Raw genomic sequence first — 18,206 nt, 5'->3', positions numbered from 1 at the left:
CTAGGGGAATCCAAGATGGGGTGACTTGTGTGGCTCGGACCAGGTTCTGTTACCCAGAATCCTTTGCAAACCTCAAAATTTGGCTAAAAAAACACATGTTCCTCACATTTCTGTGGCAGAAAGTTCTGGAATCTGAGAGGAGCCACAAATTTCCTTCCACCCAGCGTTCCCCCACGTCTCCCGATAAAAATGATACCTCACTTGTGTGGGTAGGCCTAGCGCCCGCGACAGGAAACGCCCCAAAGCGCAACGTGGACACAGCCAAATTTTTGAAGGAAAACAGAGGTGTTTTTTGCAAAGTGCCTACCTGTAGATTTTGGCCTGTAGCTCAGCCGCCACCTAGGGAAACCTACCAAACCTGTGCATTTCTGAAAACTAGAGACCTAGGGGAATCCAAGATGGGGTGACTTGTGTGGCTCGGACCAGGTTCTGTTACCCAGAATCCTTTGCAAACCTCAAAATTTGGCTAAAAAAACACATGTTCCTCACATTTCTGTGGCAGAAAGTTCTGGAATCTGAGAGGAGCCACAAATTTCCTTCCACCCAGCGTTCCCCCACGTATCCCGATAAAAATGATACCTCACTTGTGTGGGTAGGCCTAACGCCCGCGACAGGAAACGCCCCAAAGCGCAACATGGACACAGCCAAATTTTTGAAGGAAAACAGAGGTGTTTTTTGCAAAGTGCCTACCTGTAGATTTTGGCCTGTAGCTCAGCCGCCACCTAGGGAAACCTACCAAACCTGTGCATTTCTGAAAACTAGAGACCTAGGGGAATCCAAGATGGGGTGACTTGTGTGGCTCGGACCAGGTTCTGTTACCCAGAATCCTTTGCAAACCTCAAAATTTGGCTAAAAAAACACATGTTCCTCACATTTCTGTGGCAGAAAGTTCTGGAATCTGAGAGGAGCCACAAATTTCCTTCCACCCAGCGTTCCCCCACGTCTCCCGATAAAAATGATACCTCACTTGTGTGGGTAGGCCTAGCGCCCGCGACAGGAAACGCCCCAAAGCGCAACGTGGACAGAGCCAAATTTTTGAAGGAAAACAGAAGTGGTTTTTGCAAAGTGCCGACCTGTAGATTTTGGCCTGTAGCTCAGCCGCCACCTAGGGAAACCTACCAAACCTGTGCATTTCTGAAAACTAAAGACCTAGGGGAATCCAAGATGGGGTGACTTGTGTGTCTCGGACCAGGTTCTGTTACCCAGAATCCTTTGCAAACCTCAACATTTGGCTAAAAAAACACATGTTCCTCACATTTCTGTGGCAGAAAGTTCTGGAATCTGAGAGGAGCCACAAATTTCCTTCCACCCAGCGTTCCCCCACGTCTCCAGATAAAAATGATACCTCACTTGTGTGGGTAGGCCTAGCGCCCGCGACAGGAAACGCCCCAAAGCGCAACATGGACACAGCCACATTTTTTAAGGAAAACAGAGGTGTTTTTTGCAAAGTGCCTACCTGTAGATTTTGGCCTGTAGCTCAGCCGCCACCTAGGGAAACCTACCAAACCTGTGCATTTCTGAAAACTAGAGACCTAGGGGAATCCAAGATGGGGTGACTTGTGTGGCTCGGACCAGGTTCTGTTACCCAGAATCCTTTGCAAACCCCAAAATTTGGCTAAAAAAACACATGTTCCTCACATTTCTGTGGCAGAAAGTTCTGGAATCTGAGAGGAGCCACAAATTTCCTTCCACCCAGCGTTCCCCCACGTCTCCCGATAAAAATGATACCTCACTTGTGTGGGTAGGCCTAGCGCCCGCGACAGGAAACGCCCCAAAGCGCAACGTGGACACAGCCAAATATTTGAAGGAAAACAGAGGTGTTTTTTGCAAAGTGCCTACCTGTAGATTTTGGCCTGTAGCTCAGCCGCCACCTAGGGAAACCTACCAAACCTGTGCATTTCTGAGAACTAGAGACCTAGGGGAATCCAAGATGGGGTGACTTGTGTGGCTCGGACCAGGTTCTGTTACACAGAATCCTTTGCAAACCTCAAAATTTGGCTAAAAAAACACATGTTCCTCACATTTCTGTGGCAGAAAGTTCTGGAATCTGAGAGGAGCTACAAATTTCCTTCCACCCAGCGTTCCCCCACGCCTCCCGATAAAAACGATACCTCACTTGTGTGGGTAGGCCTAGCGCCCGCGACAGGAAACGCCCCAAAGCGCAACGTGGACACAGACAAATTTTTGAAGGAAAACACAGGTGTTTTTTGCAAAGTGCCTACCTGTAGATTTTGGCCTGTAGCTCAGCCGCCACCTAGGGAAACCTACCAAACCTGTGCATTTCTGAAAACTAGAGACCTAGGGGAATCCAAGATGGGGTGACTTGTGTGGCTCGGACCAGGTTCTGTTACCCAGAATCCTTTGCAAACCTCCAAATTTGGCTAAAAAAACACATGTTCCTCACATTTCTGTGGCAGAAAGTTCTGGAATCTGAGAGGAGCCACAAATTTCCTTCCACCCAGCGTTCCCCCACGTCTCCTGATAAAAATGATACCTCACTTGTGTGGGTAGGCCTAGCGCCCGCGACAGGAAACGCCCCAAAGCGCAACGTGGACAGAGCCAAATTTTTGAAGGAAAACAGAAGTGGTTTTTGCAAAGTGCCGACCTGTAGATTTTGGCCTGTAGCTCAGCCGCCACCTAGGGAAACCTACCAAACCTGTGCATTTCTGAAAACTAAAGACCTAGGGGAATCCAAGATGGGGTGACTTGTGTGGCTCGGACCAGGTTCTGTTACCCAGAATCCTTTGCAAACCTCAAAATTTGGCTAAAAAAACACATGTTCTTCACATTTCTGTGGCAGAAAGTTCTGGAATCTGAGAGGAGCCACAAATTTTCTTCCACCCAGCCTTCCCCCACGTCTCCCGATAAAAATGATACCTCACTTGTGTGGGTGGGCCTAGCGCCCGCGACAGGAAACGCCCCAAAGCGCAACGTGGACACAGCCAAATTTTTGAAGGAAAACAGAGGTGTTTTTTGCAAAGTGCCTACCTGTAGATTTTGGCCTGTAGCTCAGCCGCCACCTAGGGAAACCTACCAAACCTGTGCATTTCTGAAAACTAGAGACCTAGGGGAATCCAAGATGGGGTGACTTGTGTGGCTCGGACCAGGTTCTGTTACCCAGAATCCTTTGCAAACCTCAAAATTTGGCTAAAAAAACACATGTTCCTCACATTTCTGTGGCAGAAAGTTCTGGAATCTGAGAGGAGCCACAAATTTCCTTCCACCCAGCGTTCCCCCACGTCTCCCGATAAAAATGATACCTCACTTGTGTGGGTAGGCCTAGCGCCCGCGACAGGAAACGCCCCAAAGCGCAACGTGGACACAGACAAATTTTTGAAGGAAAACAGAGGTGTTTTTTGCAAAGTGCCTACCTGTAGATTTTGGCCTGTAGCTCAGCCGCCACCTAGGGAAACCTACCAAACCTGTGCATTTCTGAAAACTAGAGACCTAGGGGAATCCAAGATGGGGTGACTTGTGTGGCTCGGACCAGGTTCTGTTACCCAGAATCCTTTGCAAACCTCAAAATTTGGCTAAAAAAAACACATGTTCCTCACATTTCTGTGGGAGAAAGTTCTGGAATCTGAGAGGAGCCACAAATTTCCTTCCACCCAGCGTTCCCCCACGTCTCCCGATAAAAATGATACCTCACTTGTGTGGGTAGGCCTAGCGCCCGCGACAGGAAACGCCCCAAAGCGCAACGTGGACACAGACAAATTTTTGAAGGAAAACAGAGGTGTTTTTTGCAAAGTGCCTACCTGTAGATTTTGGCCTGTAGCTCAGCCGCCACCTAGGGAAACCTACCAAACCTGTGCATTTCTGAAAACTAGAGACCTAGGGGAATCCAAGATGGGGTGACTTGTGTGGCTCGGACCAGGTTCTGTTACCCAGAATCCTTTGCAAACCTCAAAATTTGGCTAAAAAAACACATGTTCCTCACATTTCTGTGGCAGAAAGTTCTGGAATCTGAGAGGAGCCACAAATTTCCTTCCACCCAGCGTTCCCCCACGTCTCCCGATAAAAATGATACCTCACTTGTGTGGGTAGGCCTAGCGCCCGCGACAGGAAACGCCCCAAAGCGCAACGTGGACACAGCCAAATATTTGAAGGAAAACAGAGGTGTTTTTTGCAAAGTGCCTACCTGTAGATTTTGGCCTGTAGCTCAGCCGCCACCTAGGGAAACCTACCAAACCTGTGCATTTCTGAGAACTAGAGACCTAGGGGAATCCAAGATGGGGTGACTTGTGTGGCTCGGACCAGGTTCTGTTACCCAGAATCCTTTGCAAACCTCAAAATTTGGCTAAAAAAACACATGTTCCTCACATTTCTGTGGCAGAAAGTTCTGGAATCTGAGAGGAGCTACAAATTTCCTTCCACCCAGCGTTCCCCCACGCCTCCCGATAAAAACGATACCTCACTTGTGTGGGTAGGCCTAGCGCCCGCGACAGGAAACGCCCCAAAGCGCAACGTGGACAGAGCCAAATTTTTGAAGGAAAACAGAAGTGGTTTTTGCAAAGTGCCGACCTGTAGATTTTGGCCTGTAGCTCAGCCGCCACCTAGGGAAACCTACCAAACCTGTGCATTTCTGAAAACTAGAGACCTAGTGGAATCCAAGATGGGGTGACTTGTGTGGCTCGGACCAGGTTCTGTTACCCAGAATCCTTTGCAAACCTCAAAATTTGGCTAAAAAAACACATGTTCCTCACATTTCTGTGGCAGAAAGTTCTGGAATCTGAGAGGAGCCACAAATTTCCTTCCACCCAGCGTTCCCCCACGTATCCCGATAAAAATGATACCTCACTTGTGTGGGTAGGCCTAGCGCCCGCGACAGGAAACGCCCCAAAGCGCAACGTGGACACAGCCAAATTTTTGAAGGAAAACAGAGGTGTTTTTTGCAAAGTGCCTACCTGTAGATTTTGGCCTGTAGCTCAGCCGCCACCTAGGGAAACCTACCAAACCTGTGCATTTCTGAAAACTAGAGACCTAGGGGAATCCAAGATGGGGTGACTTGTGTGGCTCGGACCAGGTTCTGTTACCCAGAATCCTTTGCAAACCTCAAAATTTGGCTAAAAAAACACATGTTCCTCACATTTCTGTGGCAGAAAGTTCTGGAATCTGAGAGGAGCCACAAATTTCCTTCCACCCAGCGTTCCCCCACGTCTCCCGATAAAAATGATACCTCACTTGTGTGGGTAGGCCTAGCGCCCGCGACAGGAAACGCCCCAAAGCGCAACGTGGACAGAGCCAAATTTTTGAAGGAAAACAGAAGTGGTTTTTGCAAAGTGCCGACCTGTAGATTTTGGCCTGTAGCTCAGCCGCCACCTAGGGAAACCTACCAAACCTGTGCATTTCTGAAAACTAGAGACCTAGTGGAATCCAAGATGGGGTGACTTGTGTGGCTCGGACCAGGTTCTGTTACCCAGAATCCTTTGCAAACCTCAAAATTTGGCCAAAAAAACACATGTTCCTCACATTTCTGTGGCAGAAAGTTCTGGAATCTGAGAGGAGCCACAAATTTCCTTCCACCCAGCGTTCCCCCACGTATCCCGATAAAAATGATACCTCACTTGTGTGGGTAGGCCTAGCGCCCGCGACAGGAAACGCCCCAAAGCGCAACGTGGACACAGCCAAATTTTTGAAGGAAAACAGAGGTGTTTTTTGCAAAGTGCCTACCTGTAGATTTTGGCCTGTAGCTCAGCCGCCACCTAGGGAAACCTACCAAACCTGTGCATTTCTGAAAACTAGAGACCTAGGGGAATCCAAGATGGGGTGACTTGTGTGCCTCGGACCAGGTTCTGTTACCCAGAATCCTTTGCAAACCTCAAAATTTGGCTAAAAAAAACACATGTTCCTCACATTTCTGTGGCAGAAAGTTCTGGAATCTGAGAGGAGCCACAAATTTCCTTCCACCCAGCGTTCCCCCACGTCTCCCGATAAAAATTATACCTCACTTGTGTGGGTAGGCCTAGCGCCCGCGACAGGAAACGCCCCAAAGCGCAACGTGGACAGAGCCAAATTTTTGAAGGAAAACAGAAGTGGTTTTTGCAAAGTGCCGACCTGTAGATTTTGGCCTGTAGCTCAGCCGCCACCTAGGGAAACCTACCAAACCTGTGCATTTCTGAAAACTAGAGACCTAGTGGAATCCAAGATGGGGTGACTTGTGTGGCTCGGACCAGGTTCTGTTACCCAGAATCCTTTGCAAACCTCAAAATTTGGCCAAAAAAAACACATGTTCCTCACATTTCTGTGGCAGAAAGTTCTGGAATCTGAGAGGAGCCACAAATTTCCTTCCACCCAGCGTTCCCCCACGTATCCCGATAAAAATGATACCTCACTTGTGTGGGTAGGCCTAGCGCCCGCGACAGGAAACGCCCCAAAGCGCAACGTGGACACAGCCAAATTTTTGAAGGAAAACAGAGGTGTTTTTTGCAAAGTGCCTACCTGTAGATTTTGGCCTGTAGCTCAGCCGCCACCTAGGGAAACCTACCAAACCTGTGCATTTCTGAAAACTAGAGACCTAGGGGAATCCAAGATGGGGTGACTTGTGTGGCTCGGACCAGGTTCTGTTACCCAGAATCCTTTGCAAACCTCAAAATTTGGCTAAAAAAACACATGTTCCTCACATTTCTGTGGCAGAAAGTTCTGGAATCTGAGAGGAGCCACAAATTTCCTTCCACCCAGCGTTCCCCCACGTCTCCAGATAAAAATGATACCTCACTTGTGTGGGTAGGCCTAGCGCCCGCGACAGGAAACGCCCCAAAGCGCAACATGGACACAGCCACATTTTTTAAGGAAAACAGAGGTGTTTTTTGCAAAGTGCCTACCTGTAGATTTTGGCCTGTAGCTCAGCCGCCACCTAGGGAAACCTACCAAACCTGTGCATTTCTGAAAACTAGAGACCTAGGGGAATCCAAGATGGGGTGACTTGTGTGGCTCGGACCAGGTTCTGTTACCCAGAATCCTTTGCAAACCCCAAAATTTGGCTAAAAAAACACATGTTCCTCACATTTCTGTGGCAGAAAGTTCTGGAATCTGAGAGGAGCCACAAATTTCCTTCCACCCAGCGTGCCCCCACGTCTCCCGATAAAAATGATACCTCACTTGTGTGGGTAGGCCTAGCGCCCGCGACAGGAAACGCCCCAAAGCGCAACGTGGACAGAGCCAAATTTTTGAAGGAAAACAGAAGTGGTTTTTGCAAAGTGCCGACCTGTAGATTTTGGCCTGTAGCTCAGCCGCCACCTAGGGAAACCTACCAAACCTGTGCATTTCTGAAAACTAAAGACCTAGGGGAATCCAAGATGGGGTGACTTGTGTGGCTCGGACCAGGTTCTGTTACCCAGAATCCTTTGCAAACCTCAAAATTGGGCTAAAAAAAACACATGTTCCTCACATTTCTGTGGCAGAAAGTTCTGGAATCTGAGAGGAGCCACAAATTTTCTTCCACCCAGCCTTCCCCCACGTCTCCCGATAAAAATGATACCTCACTTGTGTGGGTGGGCCTAGCGCCCGCGACAGGAAACGCCCCAAAGCGCAACGTGGACACAGCCAAATTTTTGAAGGAAAACAGAGGTGTTTTTTGCAAAGTGCCTACCTGTAGATTTTGGCCTGTAGCTCAGCCGCCACCTAGGGAAACCTACCAAACCTGTGCATTTCTGAAAACTAGAGACCTAGGGGAATCCAAAATGGGGTGACTTGTGTGGCTCGGACCAGGTTCTGTTACCCAGAATCCTTTGCAAACCTCAAAATTTGGCTAAAAAAACACATGTTCCTCACATTTCTGTGGCAGAAAGTTCTGGAATCTGAGAGGAGCCACAAATGTCCTTCCACCCAGCGTTCCCCCACGTCTCCCGATAAAAATGATACCTCACTTGTGTGGGTAGGCCTAGCGCCCGCGACAGGAAACGCCCCAAAGCGCAACGTGGACACAGCCAAATTTTTGAAGGAAAACAGAGGTGTTTTTTGCAAAGTGCCTACCTGTAGATTTTGGCCTGTAGCTCAGCCGCCACCTAGGGAAACCTACCAAACCTGTGCATTTCTGAAAACTAGAGACCTAGGGGAATCCAAGATGGGGTGACTTGTGTGGCTCGGACCAGGTTCTGTTACCCAGAATCCTTTGCAAACCTCAAAATTTGGCTAAAAAAACACATGTTCCTCACATTTCTGTGGCAGAAAGTTCTGGAATCTGAGAGGAGCCACAAATTTCCTTCCACCCAGCGTTCCCCCACGTCTCCCGATAAAAATGATACCTCACTTGTGTGGGTAGGCCTAGCGCCCGTGACAGGAAACGCCCCAAAGCGCAACGTGGACACAGCCAAATTTTTGAAGGAAAACAGAGGTGTTTTTTGCAAAGTGCCTACCTGTAGATTTTGGCCTGTAGCTCAGCCGCCACCTAGGGAAACCTACCAAACCTGTGCATTTCTGAAAACTAGAGACCTAGGGGAATCCAAGATGGGGTGACTTGTGTGGCTCGGACCAGGTTCTGTTACCCAGAATCCTTTGCAAACCTCAAAATTTGGCTAAAAAAACACATGTTCCTCACATTTCTGTGGCAGAAAAATCTGGAATCTGAGAGGAGCCACAAATTTCCTTCCACCCAGCGTTCCCCCACGTCTCCCGATAAAAATGATACCTCACTTGTGTGGGTAGGCCTAGCGCCCGCGACAGGAAACGCCCCAAAGCGCAACGTGGACACAGCCAAATTTTTGAAGGAAAACAGAGGTGTTTTTTGCAAAGTGCCTACCTGTAGATTTTGGCCTGTAGCTCAGCCGCCACCTAGGGAAACCTACCAAACCTGTGCATTTCTGAGAACTAGAGACCTAGGGGAATCCAAGATGGGGTGACTTGTGTGGCTCGGACCAGGTTCTGTTACCCAGAATCCTTTGCAAACCTCAAAATTTGGCTAAAAAAACACATGTTCCTCACATTTCTGTGGCAGAAAGTGCTGGAATCTGAGAGGAGCCACAAATTTCCTTCCACCCAGCGTTCCCCCACGTATCCCGATAAAAATGATACCTCACTTGTGTGGGTAGGCCTAGCGCCCGCGACAGGAAACGCCCCAAAGCGCAACGTGGACACAGCCAAATTTTTGAAGGAAAACAGAGGTGTTTTTTGCAAAGTGCCTACCTGTAGATTTTGGCCTGTAGCTCAGCCGCCACCTAGGGAAACCTACCAAACCTGTGCATTTCTGAAAACTAGAGACCTAGGGGAATCCAAGATGGGGTGACTTGTGTGGCTCGGACCAGGTTCTGTTACCCAGAATCCTTTGCAAACCTCAAAATTTGGCTAAAAAAACACATGTTCCTCACATTTCTGTGGCAGAAAGTTCTGGAATCTGAGAGGAGCCACAAATTTCCTTCCACCCAGCGTTCCCCCACGTATCCTGATAAAAATGATACCTCACTTGTGTGGGTAGGCCTAGCGCCCGCGACAGGAAACGCCCCAAAGCGCAACGTGGACACAGACACATTTTTTAAGGAAAACAGAGGTGTTTTTTGCAAAGTGCCTACCTGTAGATTTTGGCCTGTAGCTCAGCCGCCACCTAGGGAAACCTACCAAACCTGTGCATTTCTGAAAACTAGAGACCTAGGGGAATCCAAGATGGGGTGACTTGTGTGGCTCGGACCAGGTTCTGTTACCCAGAATCCTTTGCAAACCTCAAAATTTGGCTAAAAAAACACATGTTCCTCACATTTCTGTGGCAGAAAGTTCTGGAATCTGAGAGGAGCCACAAATTTCCTTCCACCCAGCGTTCCCCCACGTCTCCCGATAAAAATGATACCTCACTTGTGTGGGTAGGCCTAGCGCCCGCGACAGGAAACGCCCCAAAGCGCAACGTGGACACAGACAAATTTTTGAAGGAAAACAGAGGTGTTTTTTGCAAAGTGCCTACCTGTAGATTTTGGCCTGTAGCTCAGCCGCCACCTAGGGAAACCTACCAAACCTGTGCATTTCTGAAAACTAGAGACCTAGGGGAATCCAAGATGGGGTGACTTGTGTGGCTCGGACCAGGTTCTGTTACCCAGAATCCTTTGCAAACCTCAAAATTTGGCTAAAAAAAAACACATGTTCCTCACATTTCTGTGGCCGAAAGTTCTGGTATCTGAGAGGAGCCACAAATTTCCTTCCACCCAGCGTTCTCCCACGTCTCCCAATAAAAATGATACCTCACTTGTGTGGGTAGGCCTAGCGCCCGCGACAGGAAACGCCCCAAAGCGCAACGTGGACACAGCCAAATTTTTGAAGGAAAACAGAGGTGTTTTTTGCAAAGAGCCTACCTGTAGATTTTGGCCTGTAGCTCAGCCGCCACCTAAGGAAACCTACCAAACCTGTGCATTTCTGAAAACTAGAGACCTAGGGGAATCCAAGATGGGGTGACTTGTGTGGCTCGGACCAGGTTCTGTTACCCAGAATCCTTTGCAAACCTCAAAATTTGGCTAAAAAAAACACATGTTCCTCACATTTCTGTGGCAGAAAGTTCTGAAATCTGAGAGGAGCCACAAATTTCCTTCCACCCAGCATTCCCCCACGTCTCCCGATAAAAATGATACTTCACTTGTGTGGGTAGGCCCAGCGCCCGCGACAGGAAACGCCCCAAAGCGCAACGTGGACACAGCCACATTTTTGAAGGAAAACAGAGGTGTTTTTTGCAAAGTGCCTACCTGTAGATTTTGGCCTGTAGCTCAGCCGCCACCTAGGGAAACCTACCAAACCTGTGCATTTCTGAAAACTAGAGACCTAGGGGAATCCAAGATGGGGTGACTTGTGTGGCTCAGACCAGGTTCTGTTACCCAGAATCCTTTGCAAACCTCAAAATTTGGCTAAAAAAACACATGTTCCTCACATTTCTGTGGCAGAAAGTTCTGGAATCTGAGAGGAGCCACAAATTTCCTTCCACCCAGCGTTCCCCCACGTCTCCCGATAAAAATGATACCTCACTTGTGTGGGTAGGCCTAGCGCCCGCGACAGGAAACGCCCCAAAGCGCAACGTGGACACAGCCAAATTTTTTAAGGAAAACAGAGGTGTTTTTTGCAAAGTGCCTACCTGTAGATTTTGACCTGTAGCTCAGCCGCCACCTAGGGAAACCTACCAAACCTGTGCATTTCTGAAAACTAGAGACCTAGGGGAATCCAAGATGGGGTGACTTGTGTGGCTCGGACCAGGTTCTGTTACCCAGAATCCTTTGCAAACCTCAAAATTTGGCTAAAAAAACACATGTTCCTCACATTTCTGTGGCAGAAAGTTCTGGAATCTGAGAGGAGCCACAAATTTCCTTCCACCCAGCCTTCCCCCACGTCTCCCGATAAAAATGATACCTCACTTGTGTGGGTAGGCCTAGCACCCGCGACAGGAAACGCCCCAAAGCGCAACGTGGACACAGCCAAATTTTTGAAGGAAAACAGAGGTGTTTTTTGCAAAGTGCCTACCTGTAGATTTTGGCCTGTAGCTCAGCCGCCACCTAGGGAAACCTACCAAACCTGTGCATTTCTGAAAACTAGAGACCTAGGGGAATCTAAGATGGGGTGACTTGTGTGGCTCGGACCAGGTTCTGTTACCCAGAATCCTTTGCAAACCTCAAAATTTGGCTAAAAAAACACATGTTCCTCACATTTCTGTGGCAGAAAGTTCTGGAATCTGAGAGGAGCCACAAATTTCCTTCCACCCAGCGTTCCCCCACGTCTCCCGATAAAAATGATACCTCACTTGTGTGGGTAGGCCTAGCGCCCGTGACAGGAAACGTCTCAAAGCGCAACGTGGACACAGCCAAATTTTTGAAGGAAAACAGAGGTGTTTTTTGCAAAGTGCCTACCTGTAGATTTTGGCCTGTAGCCCAGCCGCCACCTAGGGAAACCTACCAAACCTGTGCATTTCTGAAAACTAGAGACCTAGGGGAATCCAAGATGGGGTGACTTGTGTGGCTCGGGCCAGGTTCTGTTACCCAGAATCCTTTGCAAACCTCAAAATTTGGCTAAAAAAACACATGTTCCTCACATTTCTGTGGCAGAAAGTTCTGGAATCTGAGAGGAGCCACAAATTTCCTTCCACCCAGCGTTCCCCCACGTCTCCCGATAAAAATGATACCTCACTTGTGTGGGTGTGCCTAGCGCCCGCGACAGGAAACGCCCCAAAGCGCAACGTGGACACAGCCAAATGTTTGAAGGAAAACAGAGGTGTTTTTTGCAAAGTGCCTACCTGTAGATTTTGGCCTGTAGCTCAGCCGCCACCTAGGGAAACCTACCAAACCTGTGCATTTCTGAAAACTAGAGACCTAGGGGAATCCAAGATGGGGTGACTTGTGTGGCTCGGACCAGGTTCTGTTACCCAGAATCCTTTGCAAACCTCAAAATTTGGCTAAAAAAAGACATGTTCCTCATATTTCTGTGGCAGAAAGTTCTGGAATCTGAGAGGAGCCACAAATTTCCTTCCACCCAGCGTTCCCCCACGTCTCCCGATAAAAATGATACCTCACTTGTGTGGGTAGGCCTAGCGCCCGCGACAGGAAACGCCCCAAAGCGCAACGTGGACACAGCCAAATTTTTGAAGGAAAACAGAGGTGTTTTTTGCAAAGTGCCTACCTGTAGATTTTGGCCTGTAGCTCAGCCGCCACCTAGGGAAACCTACCAAACCTGTGCATTTCTGAAAACTAGAGACCTAGGGGAATCCAAGATGGGGTGACTTGTGTGGCTCGGACCAGGTTCTGTTACCCAGAATCCTTTGCAAACCTCAAAATTTGGCTAAAAAAACACATGTTCCTCACATTTCTGTGGCAGAAAGTTCTGAAATCTGAGAGGAGCCACAAATTTCCTTCCACCCAGCATTCCCCCACGTCTCCCGATAAAAATGATACTTCACTTGTGTGGGTAGGCCCAGCGCCCGCGACAGGAAACGCCCCAAAGCGCAACGTGGACACAGCCACATTTTTGAAGGAAAACAGAGGTGTTTTTTGCAAAGTGCCTACCTGTAGATTTTGGCCTGTAGCTCAGCCGCCACCTAGGGAAACCTACCAAACCTGTGCATTTCTGAAAACTAGAGACCTAGGGGAATCCAAGATGGGGTGACTTGTGTGGCTCGGACCAGGTTCTGTTACCCAGAATCCTTTGCAAACCTCAAAATTTGGCTAAAAAAACACATGTTCCTCACATTTCTGTGGCAGAAAGTTCTGGAATCTGAGAGGAGCCACAAATTTCCTTCCACCCAGCGTTCCCCCACGTCTCCCGATAAAAATGATACCTCACTTGTGTGGGTAGGCCTAGCGCCCGCGACAGGAAACGCCCCAAAGCGCAACGTGGACACAGCCAAATTTTTTAAGGAAAACAGAGGTGTTTTTTGCAAAGTGCCTACCTGTAGATTTTGACCTGTAGCTCAGCCGCCACCTAGGGAAACCTACCAAACCTGTGCATTTCTGAAAACTAGAGACCTAGGGGAATCCAAGATGGGGTGACTTGTGTGGCTCGGACCAGGTTCTGTTACCCAGAATCCTTTGCAAACCTCAAAATTTGGCTAAAAAAACACATGTTCCTCACATTTCTGTGGCAGAAAGTTCTGGAATCTGAGAGGAGCCACAAATTTCCTTCCACCCAGCCTTCCCCCACGTCTCCCGATAAAAATGATACCTCACTTGTGTGGGTAGGCCTAGCACCCGCGACAGGAAACGCCCCAAAGCGCAACGTGGACACAGCCAAATTTTTGAAGGAAAACAGAGGTGTTTTTTTGCAAAGTGCCTACCTGTAGATTTTGGCCTGTAGCTCAGCCGCCACCTAGGGAAACCTACCAAACCTGTGCATTTCTGAAAACTAGAGACCTAGGGGAATCTAAGATGGGGTGACTTGTGTGGCTCGGACCAGGTTCTGTTACCCAGAATCCTTTGCAAACCTCAAAATTTGGCTAAAAAAACACATGTTCCTCACATTTCTGTGGCAGAAAGTTCTGGAATCTGAGAGGAGCCACAAATTTCCTTCCACCCAGCGTTCCCCCACGTCTCCCGATAAAAATGATACCTCACTTGTGTGGGTAGGCCTAGCGCCCGTGACAGGAAACGTCTCAAAGCGCAACGTGGACACAGCCAAATTTTTGAAGGAAAACAGAGGTGTTTTTTGCAAAGTGCCTACCTGTAGATTTTGGCCTGTAGCCCAGCCGCCACCTAGGGAAACCTACCAAACCTGTGCATTTCTGAAAACTAGAGACCTAGGGGAATCCAAGATGGGGTGACTTGTGTGGCTCGGGCCAGGTTCTGTTACCCAGAATCCTTTGCAAACCTCAAAATTTGGCTAAAAAAAACACATGTTCCTCACATTTCTGTGGCAGAAAGTTCTGGAATCTGAGAGGAGCCACAAATTTCCTTCCACCCAGCGTTCCCCCACGTCTCCCGATAAAAATGATACCTCACTTGTGTGGGTGTGCCTAGCGCCCGCGACAGGAAACGCCCCAAAGCGCAACGTGGACACAGCCAAATGTTTGAAGGAAAACAGAGGTGTTTTTTGCAAAGTGCCTACCTGTAGATTTTGGCCTGTAGCTCAGCCGCCACCTAGGGAAACCTACCAAACCTGTGCATTTCTGAAAACTAGAGACCTAGGGGAATCCAAGATGGGGTGACTTGTGTGGCTCGGACCAGGTTCTGTTACCCAGAATCCTTTGCAAACCTCAAAATTTGGCTAAAAAAAGACATGTTCCTCATATTTCTGTGGCAGAAAGTTCTGGAATCTGAGAGGAGCCACAAATTTCCTTCCACCCAGCGTTCCCCCACGTCTCCCGATAAAAATGATACCTCACTTGTGTGGGTAGGCCTAGCGCCCGCGACAGGAAACGCCCCAAAGCGCAACGTGGACACAGCCAAATTTTTGAAGGAAAACAGAGGTGTTTTTTGCAAAGTGCCTACCTGTAGATTTTGGCCTGTAGCTCAGCCGCCACCTAGGGAAACCTACCAAACCTGTGCATTTCTGAAAACTAGAGACCTAGGGGAATCCAAGATGGGGTGACTTGTGTGGCTCGGACCAGGTTCTGTTACCCAGAATCCTTTGCAAACCTCAAAATTTGGCTAAAAAAAACACATGTTCCTCACATTTCTGTGGCAGAAAGTTCTGGAATCTGAGAGGAGCCACAAATTTCCTTCCACCCAGCGTTCCCCCACGTCTCCCGATAAAAATGATACCTCACTTGTGTGGGTGTGCCTAGCGCCCGCGACAGGAAACGCCCCAAAGCGCAACGTGGACACAGCCAAATGTTTGAAGGAAAACAGAGGTGTTTTTTGCAAAGTGCCTACCTGTAGATTTTGGCCTGTAGCTCAGCCGCCACCTAGGGAAACCTACCAAACCTGTGCATTTCTGAAAACTAGAGACCTAGGGGAATCCAAGATGGGGTGACTTGTGTGGCTCGGACCAGGTTCTGTTACCCAGAATCCTTTGCAAACCTCAAAATTTGGCTAAAAAAACACATGTTCCTCATATTTCTGTGGCAGAAAGTTCTGGAATCTGAGAGGAGCCACAAATTTCCTTCCACCCAGCGTTCCCCCATGTCTCCCGATAAAAATGATACCTCACTTGTGTGGGTAGGCCTAGCGCCCGCGACAGGAAACGCCCCAAAGCGCAACGTGGACACAGCCAAATTTTTGAAGGAAAACAGAGGTGTTTTTTGCAAAGTGCCTACCTGTAGATTTTGGCCTGTAGCTCAGCCGCCACCTAGGGAAACCTACCAAACCTGTGCATTTCTGAAAACTAGAGACCTAGGGGAATCCAAGATGGGGTGACTTGTGTGGCTCGGACCAGGTTCTGTTACCCAGAATCCTTTGCAAACTTCAAAATTTGGCTAAAAAAACACATGTTCCTCACATTTCTGTGGCAGAAAGTTCTGGAATCTGAGAGGAGCCACAAATTTCCTTCCATCCATCATTCCCCTACGCCTCCCGATAAAAATGATACCTCACTTGTGTGGGTAGGCCTAGCGCCCGCGACAGGAAACGCCCCAAAGCGCAACGTGGACACATCCACATTTTTGAAGGAAAACAGAGGTGTTTTTGCAAAGTGCCTACCTGTAGATTTTGGCCTGTAGCTCAGCCGCCACCTAGGGAAACCTACCAAACCTGTGTATTTCTGAAAACTAGAGACCTAGGGGAATCCAAGATGGGGTGACTTGTGTGGCTCAGACCAGGTTCTGTTACCCAGAATCCTTTGCAAACCTCAAAATTTGACTAAACAAAACACATGTTCCTCACATTTCTGTGGCAGAAAGTTCTGGAATCTGAGAGGAGCCACAAATTTCCTTCCACCCAGCGTTCCCCCACGTCTCCCGATAAAAATGATACCTCACTTGTGTGGGTAGGCCTAGCGCCCGCGACAGGAAACGCCCCAAAGCGCAACGTGGACACAGCCAAATTTTTGAAGGAAAACAGAGGTGTTTTTTGCAAAGTGCCTACCTGTAGATTTTGGCCTGTAGCTCAGCCGCCTCCTAGGGAAACCTACCAAACCTGTGCATTTCTGAAAACTAGAGACCTAGGGGAATCCAAGATGGGGTGACTTGTGTGGCTCGGACCAGGTTCTGTTACCCAGAATCCTTTGCAAACCTCAAAATGTGGCTAAAAAAACACATGTTCCTCACATTTCTGTGGCACAAAGTTCTGGAATCTGAGAGGAGCCACAAATTTCCTTCCACCCAGCGTTCCCCCACGTCTCCCGATAAAAATGATACCTCACTTGTGTGGGTAGGCCTAGCGCCCGTGACAGGAAACGCCCCAAAGGGCAACGTGGACACAGCCAAATTTTTGAAGGAAAACAGAGGTGTTTTTTCCAAAGTGCCTACCTGTAGATTTTGGCCTGTAGCTCAGCCGCCACCTAGGGAAACCTACCAAACCTGTGCATTTCTGAAAACTAGAGACCTAGGGGAATCCAAGATGGGGTGACTTGTGTGCCAGGTTCTGTTACCCAGAATCCTTTGCAAACCTCAAAATTTGACTAAAAAAAACACATGTTCCTCACATTTCTGTGGCAGAAAGTTCTGGAATCTGAGAGGAGCCACAAATTTCCTTCCACCCAGCCTTCCCCCACGTCTCCCGATAAAAATTATACCTCACTTGTGTGGGTAGGCCTAGCGCCCGCGACAGGATATGCCCCAAAACACAACGTGGACACATCACAGAAAACAGACCTGTTTTTAGCAAAGTGCCTACCTGTAGATTTTGGCCTCTAGCTCAGCCGCCACCTAGGGAAACCTACCAAACCTGTGCATTTCTGAAACCTAGAGACCTAGGGGAATCCAAGATGGGGTGACTTGTGTGGCTCGGACCAGGTTCTGTTACCCAGAATCCTTTGCAAACCTCAAAATTTGGCTAAAAAAACACATGTTCCTCACATTTCTGTGGCAGAAAGTTCTGGAATCTGAGAGGAGCCACAAATTTCCTTCCACCCAGCGTTCCCCCACGTCTCCCGATAAAAATGATACCTCACTTGTGTGGGTAGGCCTAGCGCCCGCGACAGGAAACGCCCCAAAGCGCAACATGGACACAGCCAAATTTTTTAAGGAAAACAGAGGTGTTTTTTGCAAAGTGCCTACCTGTAGATTTTGGCCTGTAGCTCAGCCGCCACCTAGGGAAACCTACCAAACCTGTGCATTTCTGAAAACTAGAGACCTAGGGGAATCCAAGATGGGGTGACTTGTGTGGCTCGGACCAGGTTCTGTTACCCAGAATCCTTAAAAAAAACACATGTTCCTCACATTTCTGTGGCAGAAAGTTCTGGAATCTGAGAGGAGCCACAAATTTCCTTCCACCCAGCGTTCTCCCACGTCTCCCGAAAAAAATGATACCTCACTTGTGTGGGTCGGCCTAGCGCTCGCGACAGGAAATGGCCCAAAACACAACGTGGACACATCACATTTTTTCATAGAAAACAGTGCCTACCTGTGGATTTTGGCCTCTAGCTCAGCCGGCACCTTGGGAAACCTAGCAAACCAGCGCATTTTTGAAAACTAGAGTCCTAGGGGAATCCAAGATGGGGTGATTTACGGGGCTCTGACTAGGTTCTGTTACCCAGAATCCTTTGCAAACCTCAAAATTTGGCCAAAAAACACTATTTCCTCTCATTTCGGTGACAGAAAGTTCTGGAATCTGAGAGGAGCCACAAATTTCCTTCCACCCAGCGTTCCCCTAAGTCTCTCCATAAAAATGGTACCTCACTTGTGTGGGTAGGCCTAGCGCCCACGAAAGGAAATGGCCCAAAACACA

Source organism: Pleurodeles waltl, chromosome 2_2 (assembly GCF_031143425.1).
Source record: "Pleurodeles waltl isolate 20211129_DDA chromosome 2_2, aPleWal1.hap1.20221129, whole genome shotgun sequence".
Taxonomy (NCBI): domain Eukaryota; kingdom Metazoa; phylum Chordata; class Amphibia; order Caudata; family Salamandridae; genus Pleurodeles; species Pleurodeles waltl.
Note: the sequence above shows the minus strand (reverse complement) of the source record.